A 13,410-nucleotide genomic window follows, 5' to 3' on the forward strand; every position below is an offset into this window, starting at 1 on the left:
ATAAAGCAGAAACTAACACACCATTGTAAAGCAATTATACTCCAATAAAGATGTTTAAAAAAAAAAAAGGAAAGAGCAGAATCTTGCTTAACAAATCAGGATGTAAAGAGACAAATGCTAAAGCTCATGGTGATAAAAGTAATTATAACCACTTATCTGATGAGTCAAAAAATGTTTGTATTTTAACAGATATGAAAACTATTGGAATTCAGCTGAATGGCCAGAGTCTAGTCCTGCCTGAAATTCTCAATGTATCCCATTGTCACCCTGGGTCTTCTGCCCTTTGAAGTCCAGATAGTATTGCCTGGAACTCCCATTCCACATCTTGTGGAATTTTAAAGCACTTCCTAGGTTTTTGCAAATTTCTGGAAGACCTGTGGCTTTGAGTTCTCATTTCTCTGAGTTAATTCAGTTGATGGGTCATCTTACCGTACCCCACTTTTCTTGCTCCCTACTGCACCCGCTCAGACAGAACTCATCTCCAGGGCCGAACTCAGCACACACTCCCCAACCACACCATCCCCCCTTAGACTGTGTGCCTGTCAAGCCCTTGGTGAAGATAAAGGAGGGTTATAACACGCAGCACGAACAACTTCGGAGCACACAGTAAACGTAGCAGTTAATTAAAGGACCTTTGGCCACTGGGGCCTTTTTCTTGGGCCAATTCCCATTGTATAGCATCCCAGCCTCCTCCCTACCCCTCAGTAGCCCTTCTCCCTGCATCCTGTCTTATCTTGCTCATCATCTCCTTCCTCCCAGATGGTCCTATATTGTTCATACTGAGTTACACAGAGCAGTTCAGCTCTCTTGAGTCCGTACTCCCCAAATCAATTCCAGCTCTCCCTTTGCATCTCAAAACCAAGCAAACCAAAAAGCCTTTAATTTAACTGGATTTACATGTCTAGAAAGCAGTTATTGTTGTTCATAGCAATTTATTTTCCTCTCATCCATCTGTATAAACTTTGTTCATTCCTTTAAAAAGACAGTTGTGAAATATAAGCCTGTATGTATGTATGTATATATGCATATATCTATATCTATGTCTACAGCCACATGTCCAGTAAAAGAGCAGTTAGTTAAGTGGCTTCAAGTGCTTGGACTTTAGCTACAGGGCAGGTTAGACGCAGATGTGTCCAGTGCTCTGCCTTGGTTTCCAGTTTCCAGCTCTTTATCTCTAACTTGTTCAGCCTGACACTCAAGGGGTTCCTTCCATCCATTGCTCTACTAAGCAACCTCATCTTTCAGAGTCCATGTCTTACTTGGTCTCTCTGTACCTGGTCTGTATTTACAAAATGTGGTCGGGCATGGAGACCACAATTGACCGTTCCTTATTGGTCCCTGAGTGATGGCTCCTAGGTGCCTTCTTCAGTGTGTTTTTATTTCTCTGGCTAGTATTTTAGACTCTATAAAAACCGTGATGATATACTTTCTTTAATCCCCCCAAACCTCCTGGGAGGCAGTAGATATTCCAAAATGTTGTCCACTGTTTCCCCAGATTCATTTACTCCACAAATTCATTCACTCTGCAAACATTCATTACCCGCTATGGGCTAAGAGGTGGGGACACAGCAGCAAACAAGAGAAAGTTCTTGCCTTCCCAGAGTTTATTTCTAGTTGGAGTGATGGTGGTGGAATATTTCAGTGCTGAATGTATGTTGGTGACACCAAGACAGCACACTCTGGTTTCATAAGGAGAGTATACTCCTTTTAGCGTTAAACACTGTAAACAGAAACAATGAAACGTTTTACCTAGTGACGTTTTCTGCATCTCCTCAGCACACCACTAATTCTACCCACCTGCCACATCTGCTCCTCCATCACATGGTGACTTGAGTGTGGGTGCTGTGAAACCTTCCTTCTTTGGAATAATTCCGTCTGCAATGAAAAACAGTATTTTAGCTTTTAAAATTATAGCTCTGAAATGTGAATTTCCTCTTCATTCTCCTTGAGATGACCATATATATATGTGATGATGCAGAAAAGTTGAAGACAGTATTTTACCATGTCTCATTCTAAATATAAACATGATGTTCCTCCGTTCATTATAAAAACGCCACTCCAAGCCTTGTGAATAAACTTTTCCATTTTAATACCTCTTGGTTATACTGTGCCCATTTTATGATGGGAAGCTTTGGCAAAGGCAGCAAGAAAAATAAGAAGTTAATGGAATTACAATAAAGTTATTTACTGAGAAAATCAGGCAAAAGGATTTCCTTTTCTACAAGCATTCAGCATCTCAATAAGTGAATAAACACACACACACACACACACACACACACACACATATATCAGAAACAGTTTATTCTAAATATTACTTTTCTAGGTTATCCACTTAACTCACCCTATGAGATTTATAGTTCAATCATACCAGTTCAGAATGGAAAGAAAAAAGTCCATTTATCTAATCCAATTCCTTGAGAAAAAATACGTAGGCAATATTAAGAATCTTCAATTATCTAATTTAATAGAAGGGATGATTTATACTCTGTAATCAGTAACATGTGATACTGATTATTTCTAATCCCTTAGAAGAGATCCGACATTCTGCTTTTGGTCCTGTATAGCATGAAATCGTCATGTATATTTTACCAGAAGAAGTAACAAGAATAATGGCCCCTACAGTCTGCAATCATTTTATACTAACATACTGCAACATGGTTTTGCCCTGGGGCAGAGAAGTAGGGATTTTCTCTACTTCAAAAGAATGAAAAATTATTATCACTCTATCCAGTACCATTATAGACTTCAGAGACTTTGGCATGAAATATTCAGAAAGTTTATTTTAGAATTCAATATTTTAAAAGCCTGCTTTAAAACTATTACAGTGATTAGTGGCTCTGTTACTTGGACCAGTCCTTGCTTTAAAAAGCCCTATGTCATGGTTAATACCATTTGCTGTTTCAACAAAATATAATTTGCACCAACCCAGGAGCTCCAAATAAGGCACGTAATGCATTGTTTTAGAGTGCCCCCAAAGAGGAATTGGGACCACAACTCATCAGTTATCTTTCAAACACACTCTTAAACACTGCTTTCACTGGTAGCAGTTGAATGTATTGCTTATGCCATGATTTTGTCCTTCTGCCATGTGTTATCTTAACCAGGTGGAATGGGTGCCATTTCTCTGCTGCCTGTTCAAGGAGCAATGCCCCTGTCTCAGTGGCTGTAGGGACACACACGGACAACCCAGCTGAGGCCGCCCACACCCTCCGCTGACCAGCCAGAGGCTCACATCTTCACCTCTCTCCTTAGGAGTCAGAAAAGCTTATCAGGTGTTTGTGAGGAAGTAACCAAGCTTCCGAGGCCATGAATGAAGCCAGTGAAAACTTCCGGAGCTTGAGTTAGCTGCATGGGAATTGCAACACAACCGCTTCTCTCTGGACCATCCTATTTACATAGGGAGACATGTGGAATAGAGTATAGAGCCCTGGTTTGGGAATTTAACAATCAGGATTTGAATTTCAAGTCTGGTTACTTACCAGCAACATGATCCTTCAGAAACCACTGAACCCCTTTAGGCTCAATGTCTGTAAAATGGACCCGTCCTGGCATCTGTGCACAGATTTGATGAGACAGGTGATATAAAGACAGTACGAGGCAGGGTGTCAGTCACTGTTCCCATCATTATTATTTACTCCCAAAATATTTTTCTTATCTCTTAATTCTTTATTCCACACTTCTGTTGTGTAATGTGTGAAAGGAAAATCAAAATGGAGTTGGTGTTGCTAAGAGAGTTCTCTAAAATGGAGCCAGGAGACCATTAAGGAAGTGTGACTTCTGCACATAAAAATCTTTTGTCCTGATAACATCATCCAGAACACCTTCCAGAAACGCAAAATATTTACTGGACCCTTACCTTAAAACAACCTGTGATTCCTCAAGGGCAAATCTTTTCTAACTTGAGTCAGAGTCAGTCACAAATTTCACCAGGAAACTTTTAACAACCCCGTGGCTTTTCATCTCTTCCTGAGAACACTCTTTCGGGGTTACCCGAATTTGTATCTCCCAAATTGCAATTTTTCAGACCCTAAATAAACTCTTTTCTTCTTTGCAGCCTCCTGCATTGTTTTTTTGGTTGACAAATGCATGTATATTTATTGATATATCACAGAAAGAATTTGCAGGATGACTAGAAAAACCATCACTCCTGCCTTTTTTAATATAACCTGTGCATTTGATGACATTCCTTTAAATTTATTGAATATATTATTTCTGTAGATTTTAATAAATAACTTTTCCTTTCCTTCACACCTTAGGTATTATCAAGGAAAAAAAAAAAAAAGATAAGCATCAACCTCAGCCTTCAAGCAGATAAAATAGGTGCCTCTCACATAGACATGAAAAGAAATGAAGATTCTGATGTGCTCTTGATGCATAAGGTGAGACGAAACTAACCTGTAAATAACTTTCTGTTTCATTTTCCAGGGAAGTAGATCAAGACTCAGATGGTCACGTCAGCTTTAAAGACTTCGAATATGCCATGAACTATGGACAAAAGTAAGCCTAACTATTGTGTGCTGCTTTTGGCAACCTGTGGGGAGACCGAAATAGATTGTGATATATTTAGATGTCAAATCCCACTCTACCGATGATGTCATGCTGCATACCTTCTGTTAAACTCTTCATCATGGTTCTCAGATGCTGACAATTGCTTGCACTGCCACTGGGATGGTCCCCAACCCCTCCTCTTTACTCTCAACCCCCGACTCCCCCCCCCGCCCATGCTGCCAGCCAGGATGCTGCACTCATTTACTGGTCCTTGCCACCCTACCCACAGCCTCCCTGATCCTTAGCAGTTCCTAATGTCAGGCACTGCCAGTGGTACCAGTTTCCTTCATGCATTCAGCTTTGGTTGAACAAATAATAGCACCTACATGCAACTGAGTGTTGACTGCGTTCCAAGCAATGAGCAAGGCTTTTGGAAAACAAAGTTAAGACTTCTCTAAGACAATATATCCTTAGTAGTCATCAAAAATCATCATCGCAAAAATGGCCCTAGGGCGCTGGCTGTGCAAGATGGAAAAACCAGATTGAGCTGACATTAGTATAAGTCTTCTCCAGCTGCATACAGAGGAAGAACAGGGTGCCGTAAGGATATCGGGGGCAAAAGACTTACCTGCAGAACCCATTAGAACGGCCTGGGCCTGGGGTTCCTGCAGCAGAACAACAAGCCCTGGGCTGCCCGGTTGCCCTCTGCGGTACCCTCCCTGGTTCTGGGCGGCTCTGCCCTGAAACAAGAGCCTTAGCCATCTGTGTTCCCGTTCTCTGTTTTCTGCCCATCCATACCTGGGATCCGGGGACTGCTGTCCTAGAACCAAAACTGTGACCCTGGACATTCAGCACTTATTTTAAATAAATACTCATATCAGTACTAATATTTTATCTGTAAATGTTCAGAATGCTAAACATTAACAACACTGTGAAAACATCTAATATAATTCAAATTTTAAAAGTATTAAAGGTCAAGGAAATATGTACATTTGTCAAAGAGAAACATTAAATAAGCATCCTTCTAACATAAAGTATTAGCAGATAAACTTAATAAACTGTCATAAATCAGAGGAGCCTAAAGAGACATAACAGCTAAATGTAATTTGGTGTTCTGGAGGGGATCCTGGAATAGAAGAAAGGACATTAGGTAAACACTAGTAAGGTATGGACTTCAGTTCATAATGCTATATCAATATTGGTTCATTAATTGTGACAAATGTACCATACTCATAGAAAATGTTCATCATAGGGGAAAGTGAGTGAGTACATGGGAACTCTCTGTCCTATCGTCATAATCTTTCTATAAACCTAAAACTGTTCCAAAATAAAAAGGTTGTTAAAAAATAAAGTCTTATTCCAAAGTTAGCATACTAAACACTATCTAAAATGAAGGAAACTTTGAAAATCATTAAGAAGTACACATGAAATATTATTTCAAGAACAAAGTGGATCCATGGTATCATTGAGCATCACGTGCGTTTTAGGACAAATTGTTCTGGCTGATGAAAAGCCCTTTCTGACTTCGGGTAGAGTTTTATTCAGCAAGTATTTTCATCATAAATTGAATAGTTGAGTCATTGGTCCTCATCTCAGTACATAAGTGATCCTGCTTTTAGATTTTTAAAATATAAAAATTAGAGTAATCTACCAACAAAATGTTTATATTTCAGTAATTGCCAGAATACCAAAACCTTGTATTGCAATCACTATTTGGACTTTATTTCTTCCTGTAAACATGACAAGAGAGTGGGAGAGGTCACGTCCTCCCGTTGAGTGGCAGGCAGGAGGCCAGGGTGGGAAGAGCTATTGGGCAACTACCTTGATCCGGGATTAGTCCAGGCTCTCTTCGGTCTCAGTGAGGTCTCAATGACAGAAACCTACCCACACTAGCTTAGACAGAAAAGGAATTTACTAAAAAATACTGGGCTAGCTTATATAATCCAACATAGGAAGGGCAGTGGTGCAGCTGGGTTTCCAGGAAAACGAGAGCCAGCAACACGAGCACCTCCGGACTCTGCCCCCGTCCCATGGTCACCGCAGCCTCACACCATTCCAAAAAGGAAGTGGCCCGTCATCTGTCCAAGTGCAGAGACCCCAGAAAGAGGCTTCAGTTGGCCCCTGGATCAGTCAACTCTCATTCGTCTTGAGGGTATAGGCTTTGTCCCTAGGCACTCAGCCAGGTGTGCTGAGGGCTGGTCACAGGAGGGGAAGTTGATAAGAGCTGGGCGGCCATCCCCTGTTCTTGTTTAGAAGAAAGCCATATGACCTGGACCTTCTCTAGGAGGGAGAGCACCTCGGGGATTTGGTGCTTAGGAGGGCCCAGGCTCTCAGGGCAGAGCACAGACCAAAAGAAGGGGCAGTGAGAAGCTGCTCATGTCACCTTCCCTCCTTACCACTCGCCCTACACTCAGTCCAAATCCTTGTCTTGTAAGCTTTGCCCCAGCTTCTCACTTCCAGGACCCCACCCTCGTCCCCAAGCCACATGATGCTGTCTGCAGTGTGACCCTGTTGGTCTCCCTTCAGTTGCATGGCCCACGGATGGGCATCTATGCAGGCTGATCAGCTCGGTCTCTCCCCATGGAGGGCCTCGGGAGTGAGGGTGAGGGAGGCGGAACAGCGCTTCTCCGGCCGAATGAGTGGTGATGACTCAGGGGCGAGGGGCAGACGTGTTTGCCACCATGTGGCCTGGAAAACCAAGGCAGCTGGTTTGCAATGAGAGCAGAAAATGAAACAGACACCAAGAGGGGAACAAGAGAGGAACTAGAGAAACCCCATGGTACCGGATTTCTGATTAAAGCTTGTACACAAGGCCCAGTCATAACCCTTTGGGTCCTATGAGGTAACTCTGTATCCTTCCAATAAATCGTTCTGCTCAAGCCAGCTGGAGTTGCTTTCTGTTATCTGAAACCAAGAGAACCCTAACTGTTACAAGCATAGAGCCAAGGACAGATACTAGGTAACATCAACATTTACTGGGGCAGCAGAGAAAAGAGTCTTCTAAATCGACTAAGAAGAAGCAGTCAAGATGGAAGAGGAAGCTGTCGCCAGATCTCTCCCGCTGATACCTCCGCCTCTACCTCATCTTTCACTATGACCAGCTCCAGTCTTCCCCTGTGGCAACAGCTCTCTCTCGGAGATCACCAGTGATTTCCAGCGGCCAAACCCACGAGCCCCTCTCGGACCCCATCACACTTGTCCTTTCTCTTGGGTCCTTCTCTCTTTAGCCTCCATAGCACTGCTCTCGCGTGGTATTTCTGTGCCCATTCTTCCCTGACTCTCTTTTCCTGTATCTTCAGCCATCTCGTAAGTGGTAGTATTCTCCAGGGTGCTCTAATTGACCACTCTTCTTTTTTTTTTAATAAATTTATTTTTTTATTTTTGGTTGCGTTGGGTCTTCGTTGCTGCGTGTGGGCTTTCTCTAGGAGCGCCGAGCGAGGGCTACTCTTCATTGCGATGTGCAGGCTTCTCATTGCGGTGACTTCTCTTGTTGCAGAGCACGGGCTCTAGGTGCGCAAGCTTCAGTAGTTGTGGCACACGGGCTTAGTTGCTCCACAGCATGTGGGATCTTCCCGGACCAGGGCTTGAACCCGCGCCCCCTACATTGGCAGGCAGATTCTTAACCACTGCGCCACCAGGGGAGTCCTTGGCCACTCTTCTTTTTTGTTTTTTTTTTTTTAAATATTTTATTTATTTATTTATTTATGGCTGTGTTGGGCCTTCGTTTCTGTGCGAGGGCTTTCTCCAGTTGCGGCAAGTGGAGACCACTCTTCATCGCGGTGCGCGGTTGGCCACTCTTCTTGATCAACACATTCTCCAAGGATGATTTCATTCTCTCCCAAGACTTCAGCTATCACCTTTATGGGTGTGACTCCACCAACCAACCAAACTTTATCTTTCGTCTTGATCTCTGCTGCACCCAGACCTGTGTTTTCATTTGCCGGTTGGATGTTTTCACCTCAACCCAAGCTCCCTGAGCTAATATCAGACTCATTGTTTTCTCTGATTTCCAAAATTGGCTTCTCATTCTGTGTTTTCTATTTCTGTTAATGGCATCTATCCCATCCCCCACCCCAAGCTCTCATCTGAACCAGCCACCTAGGAGTTTCTTTCAAATCTCCCTCATCCTCCTTCACTGTGACATCCAGTCAGTCACTGCCTCCTTTGAGTCTGCATCTGCAAAAACTTTCATGACATTTCCTTCCATCCGTCATGATCTCTCGGCCCATGTTCTTATTCCCACTCCCATCCGTCCATTGGGCCATATGTTCTTCTATTCATTGCTATAAAGATGAGTAAAGGGTGTGGTGATAAGTAAGAAATAGACCCCATTGTCATGAAATTTAGTCCAGCATGTCAGTTATCTTCTCAAAGCACAAATAGAATTGTTTTGTTTTGTTTTTCTCTGCTCAAAAGCTTTAATAGCCATCTTTTCTATTGGGTCATGTCTAACCCTTAATGTGCCATTCAAAGCCCTCTACAGTCTTGTCTCCACTTGTCTGTTCAGCTTTATCTTTCACAACTACCTCTACCATACCATCCCACAACCAGGCAACTCACACACACACATACAGGTCCCTTAGCCTAAAAACACCAAAATAACAACTAGATCTTTGCCCCAAATAGAAAATTAACAAATAACCTTGGAATTCATATCTGATGAGGGAATAGGGAAATACACCGTAAGATAAAATTCCATTTAAAAAAACATTGGGCCACCTTCATCCTAGTGAATTTGTTTTTTAATTTTTATTGGAGTGTAGTTGCTTTACAATGTTGTGTTAGTTTCTGCTGTACAGCAAAGTGAATCAGCTATACGTATACATATATCCCTCTTTTTCGGATTTCCTTCCCATTTAGGTCACCACAGAAGATTGAGTAGAATTCCCTGTGCTATACAGTAGGTTCTCATTAGTTATCTATTTTAGGTATATTAGTGTCCTAATGAATATTTTTCCTTCCCCATTGTCACCTTCAGGAGGGGAAAGGGGGGCCGATTTTGCTGGGTATTTTGTATTATTTCATTTTATTCTTGAAAATTGATGAGATAGACATTAGCATCCTCTCTTATAAATGAGGAAACCACCTCTGAGAGTCTAAGTAACGTGGCTCAGGCCAGGTGATGGCGATGGGTGGAGTGTCAGGGTGGAGATCCAAACCTGTCAGCCTGACTAAGCATAAATAACTGCTCTTATGCTACATCACCTCCAGTGGGAAAATCATCTATGACACCGGTCCGTATTCTTTGGTCACACTTTGTTTTTGATCCAGAATGAGTTTATCCAGATTCATTGGCCATCCCAGGTCAAGCTTCTATCACATGGTAGGTATTAAATACTAATTCCCATCTTACACATCACGAAGCTTAATCCAAATTACATTGGGTTATTAATCAAATCCACTTTCAAAAGACAAAGATTTGCCACCAGAGACAATATCTTTTAAATGTGCTGCCAGCTCTAAAGGCGGTTTTCAAAGAGGATTTCTAGAAATGCTCTGAACAATGGAAGCATTTTTGAAATAGATGTGCATCCTCACTGGGCAACACTCACTTATGTGTGTAAATTCTAAACCGCAGTTTTCAACAGTCACGGTACTTGGGGTTCACGCTTCACTTACGGAATTGTAATTTAGGGTTAATAAAAACGGTTGCTTTCCTTTTTCTTAGCTTGTAACTTTTGAGAAATCTGTTTAGAACTGCAGAATTAGACAGTTAAAACCCACACAAATGGAAATGTAATGGCATTAGGGATAGCAGCTCACAAAGTGACCTTTCTTACAAAACAAATTTAAATTGGCTTGGCCACGTGGATTCAAAAGTGGCTGAAAACAATTTAACATAATAAAATATGGAGTGTTCAATCTAAATTTCTCTTAGATTGCTAAATTGGTAAAATGCTCAGAAGTGTGAATCAAAAAGAACATTACTCTTAACTTCACAGGAAATGCAGATTAATTTATATGAAAACATAAACTGAAATCCAAATATACTCCTTATTTTATGATTTACTGATCCTTGGCGGGGGAAAAAGACTTCAAAGGAGAACAAAGCAGTTAGGTTTGGTGTAGTATATTCATTAGGAAGAACAATTTCAATAATATTAAATTTTTACAAAAAAATTGACCAAGGGTCTGGAAGTACATCGCAAGTATAATAATAGTCACTGTAAAGTAGAAGCCAGGTTTGGTCATCTTCTTTCTTTTAAAGAAGGAAGCCAACCTTGACTTTAAATGATGTTTCTAAGGTTAAACATGGCAGAAATAGTGCTTGAGTCAACTTCTTTACCAAGCATTCTCTACTGCTACTTATATTGGACTGCTTGTGGAATGAGGTTTATTCATTGTCTTTCTTTTTTCCCCCTTTTTCCCTTCCCTCCCTTCCTCCTTCCTTCCTTCCTTTCTTTCTTCCTTCCTTCCTTTCCTTCCTCCCTCCCGCCCTTCCTTCCTTTGTTTCTACTATCCCTATCACATGCATAGATAGAATTACATACACTGAGCCATCCAGGGTTCTATCTGACCTGCTTTTTAACTGATGTCCTTGTGTCAACAGATTCCACCCCCCCCCCACTACAAATAGAAACCAAAATTCCAGCATACTTCATGTATTTTATCAAATATGAAAACCTCTTGGCCATTATCTCTTCAAACACTTCTTTTATGACATCCTTGAAGAGAATGTCCTCTCAGAATCCAGTTACACGTATGTTATGCCGACGATGTTATCTGACATCTCTCTCATTCTCTGTTCTCCTCCTCCCCCTCTTCCTCCCTCAGTTTAACTTTCAGTTCAGTAATTTCTACTCACTCACTGCTGGTGGGAATGCAAAATGGCACAGCCACTTCCGAAGACAGTTTGACAGTTTCTTACAAAGCTAAGCATAGTCTTACCAAATGATCCAGCAATCATGAACCTACATATTTACTCAACTGATTTGAAAACTTCTCTCCACAAAAAAATTTGCCCAAGAATGTTAATAGCAGCTTTATTCATCATCACCCAAAGCTGGAAGCAGCCAAGATGTCCTTCAGGAGATGAGTGTATAAACAAAAGTGATACAACCATACAATGGAATTATTATCCAGTGATTAAAAGAAATGAGCTGTTGACCCACAAAAACACATGGGTGAATCTTAAATGCATATTTCTAAGTGAAAGAAGCCAGTGTGAAAAGGCTACATTCTGTATGGTACCAATACGACATTCTGGAAAAGGCAAAACTATAGTGATGACTAAAAGACCAGTGATTATCAAGGGTTTTTTGTGGTGGAGGAGGGTTGACTAGGTAAAGCACAGGGAATTTTTTTTTTTTTTTTAGTGTGGTAAAATATGCAAGATGAGCCAGAAAGTGAGGAAGTGCTCAAAAAGCAAAACAAAACAAAATTTAAAAGAAAACAACTTACATTGGTAGGGGTATATCAGAGGGACACAAGAACCAATAGAAAGAGCTCCAAGTGGCCAAAGCTGGAACAATTTGAGTAACAAAATAAAGTAGTATTGGATTATAACTCAAAGTATAAAATAAATATCCTTGAGTCCACACTGATTCAAATAAATGATTGAATAAATAAATGGCAGAGTTGAGACACATCTCCTTTGCAGAAGAATTCCAAATGATTTATGTAGGTACTCTGCCTTCAGAGAGGTGGAGCGTAGCTCTCCATTCCTTAAGTGTGGACTGCAGATAGTGACCTTCTTCCAATGGGTACCGTATGGAAGGGAGACGTAGAGTAACAGTGGTGAAACCTGACAAACGCTACTTGAGCCAGGTGATCAAGGTCAATATCAACAGTGATAGATCTTGTTAATACTATGTACCCTTATGTATGTGATGAAAATGACCCTTAACCTCTCTGGCTTTCCTCCTCAAACCCCACAACCTCAGTCCAATCATGAGAAAAACAGCAGACAAATCCTAATTCAGAGACATTCTACAAAATACCTGACCAGCACTTCTCAAAACTGTCAAGGTCAAAAACAAGGAATGCCTGAGAAATGTCACAGCCAAGAGGAGCCTAAGGAGACAGGACAGCTAAATGTAATGGGATAGCTGGGATGGGATCCTGGAAAAGGAAAAATACATTAGATAAAAACCCTGGAAAACTGAATGAAGCATGGGCTTTGGTTAATAGTAATGTCAAAATTGTTTCATTAATTATAACAAATGTATGATACTAATGTAAAATGTTAATAATAGGTGAAACTGGGTGTGAGGTGTATGGGAAATCTGTACTATCTTCACAATTTTTTTTTTGTAAATCTAAAACTGTTCTAAAATAAAAGTTTATTTTAAAATTTTCAGGTGTTACTGTATGGTGGAAATTATATCCCTTGCCACTCTAAATTTATAATACAAGTCTAGATGTCAATTAAAAATATATAAAGGGGTTATATATAGCTTTTCAAAATAATGTTATAGGATACATTAGCAAAAAATGGAAAACCACCACTTAATGGCAACTTTATAGGACTCTGAACTCTCAACAGTGTCCCATTGGGGTCAGGCTTTTGCCATAGGGACGTATGCTCACAACCTGTTATGTGGGTTGGTTTCTGACAAAGAAGAGACCTCATATATCTGCTTTTGAATTGCATTTGGAGAGCCTCAAAAAACAAACAAACAAAAGTGCCTAGCTTTCCTATAGTACTGCTTGCAATATACATTTCAAAGGAAGAAATCCCTTAGCTTTGGACCTGTCGAAATGAAAGCCCTTTGCATGTCTTTTGAACTTCATAATTCCTACAGCACTGAGAAAACCCACAGGTATGGTTCCTAGATTCTCCCTGTGGCCAGTCTCAGAAAGCCTGTTAATATGTTAATATAGCCAAACATGGAAACAACCTAAGTGTCCATCGATGGATGAGTGGATAAAGAAAATATGAAATATATCTGTATCTGTACCCATACAATGGAATATTATTCA

The 13,410-nt window shown here is 40.9% G+C and overlaps 1 long non-coding RNA gene across 1 annotated transcript; it reads left to right on the forward strand.

Moving 5' to 3' along the window:
* The first annotated feature begins 4,139 nt into the window (after nucleotides 1-4,139).
* Nucleotides 4,140-12,784, forward strand: LOC130707670 (uncharacterized). Its single transcript, XR_009007682.1, has 2 exons — nucleotides 4,140-4,497; nucleotides 12,372-12,784. It is a non-coding gene; the product is annotated as an uncharacterized LOC130707670 (long non-coding RNA).
* Nucleotides 12,785-13,410: the final 626 nt, after the last annotated feature.

The sequence above is a fragment of the Balaenoptera acutorostrata genome, chromosome 3, assembly GCF_949987535.1.
Source record: "Balaenoptera acutorostrata chromosome 3, mBalAcu1.1, whole genome shotgun sequence".
Classification (NCBI taxonomy): Eukaryota; Metazoa; Chordata; class Mammalia; order Artiodactyla; family Balaenopteridae; genus Balaenoptera; species Balaenoptera acutorostrata.